The sequence below is a fragment of the Tursiops truncatus genome, chromosome 1 (genome assembly GCF_011762595.2).
Source record: "Tursiops truncatus isolate mTurTru1 chromosome 1, mTurTru1.mat.Y, whole genome shotgun sequence".
Classification (NCBI taxonomy): Eukaryota; Metazoa; Chordata; class Mammalia; order Artiodactyla; family Delphinidae; genus Tursiops; species Tursiops truncatus.
In genome coordinates this window covers 29,404,303-29,406,338 of record NC_047034.1, presented here as the reverse complement: position 1 = coordinate 29,406,338, position 2,036 = coordinate 29,404,303, and positions in this window count along the sequence as shown.

Below are 2,036 nucleotides of genomic sequence, written 5' to 3'. Positions count from 1 at the left end.
CTAAATAGACATTTCTCCAAAGAAGATATACAGACTGCCAACAAACACATGAAAGAATGCTCAACATCACTAATCATTAGAGAAATGCAAATCAAAACTACAATGAGATATCATCTCACACCAGTCAGAATGGCCATCATCAAAAAATCTAGAAACAATAAATGCTGGAGAGGGTGTGGAGAAAAGGGAACCCTCTTATACTGTTGGTGGAAATGTAAATTGATACAGCCACTGTGGAGAACAGTATGGAGATTCCTTAAAAAGCTACAAATAGAACTACCATATGACCCAGCAATCCCACTACTGGACATATACCCTGAGAAAACCATAATTCAAAAAGAGTCATGTACCAAAATGTTCATTGCAGCTCTATTTACAATAGCCCAGAGATGGAAACAACCTAAGTGCCCATCATCGGATGAATGGATAAAGAAGATGTGGCACATATATACAATGGAATATTACTCAGCCATAAAAAGAAACGAAATTGAGCTATTTGTAATGAGGTGGATAGACCTAGAGTCTGTCATACAGAGTGAAGTAAATCAGAAAGAAAAAGACAAATACTGTATGCTAACACATATATATGGAATTTAAGGAAAAAAATGTCATGAAGAACCTAGGGGTAAGGCAGGAATAAAGACGCAGACCTACTGGAGAACAGACTTGAGGATATGGGGAGGGGGAAGGGTGAGCTGTGACAGGGTGAGAGAGAGTCATGGACATATACACACTAACAAACGTAAGGTAGATAGCTAGTGGGAAGCAGCCGCATGGCACTGGGATATTGGCTCAGTGCTTTGTGACCGCCTGGAGGGGTGGGATAGGGAGTGTGGGAGGGAGGGAGACGCAAGCGGGAAGAGATATGGGAACATATGTATATATATAACTGATTCATTTTGTTGTGAAGCTGAAACTAACATACCATTGTAAAGCAATTATACTCCAATAAAGATGTTTAAAAAAAAAAAAAGGATATACAGAAAATTACAAATCAACAGAAAGACAGAAAACCTATCATAAAAATGGGCAAGAGATTCAAACAGGCACTTCCCAAGAGTATAGCCAAATGGCCAACAAACAAATGAAAATGTGTGTAACCTTGTATAAAGAGTTATCAGAGAAATGCAAAGTACACCCACAGTGGGATACCACCACACATCTGCCAGAATGACTAAAATTCAGGACAGATAAATCAAGTGCAGATTAGGAAAAAAAAAAAAAAGTAAATCCTTTTGTAGTATTTGCATTTTCTGCCTTGTACATATTACTTTAGAAAGTAATTACATAAAATAAACTTTAGAAAGTAACTTGTTTACTTGTAAATATGTTCTTATTGCTATATATACTTAGTTTTTATTGGTACTAAATCAAAAGCAAGCAGAACCATATCAACAGAAAAGTACTGTATAATGTAAATTATTTTTAAAGATTCTTAGTCAATTAAAAAATGTTTATTCTGTTTTACATTCAGATATAAATCCTTCATGCATTTCTTTTAATTGATATAAAAATAACTTCTTTTTGTAGCATGAGCTCTCGTATTTGATATGTTCCAGCCATCTCATTCATGAAGGGCACCTAGAAGCCAAGTTCCTAACTGCCATATCCATCCTTGTAATAATAGTACCTTATGTTTTATAGTGTTTTGTACATGGGTTATTGTTACTAACCAAAACGGGTCAGCTCGCCCATGCACAGTAAAGCCAATCTAGTGACAATGGGTTGTGGTGAAGGAAAGTGCCGCATTTATTATAAGGTGCCATACAAGGAGTCCAGGAGAGCTGGTGCTCAAAAAGTCCAAACTTCATGATGGGTTTCAGCAAAGCATTTTTAAAGGCAAGGTAAGGGACGGGAGTCCCAGGGTATGGGATCAGCTCTTGCACATTCTCTGATTGGTTGATGGTGAGGTAACAGGGCAGTGTCACAGGGGTTAACATTATCAAGCCTTAGGCTCTAGTAGGCCTGGGGTCTATGTGCTCATGGTGATCAAGTAGCTAAACTCTTCCATTTGGTGGAGGTTTCAGCATCTATAA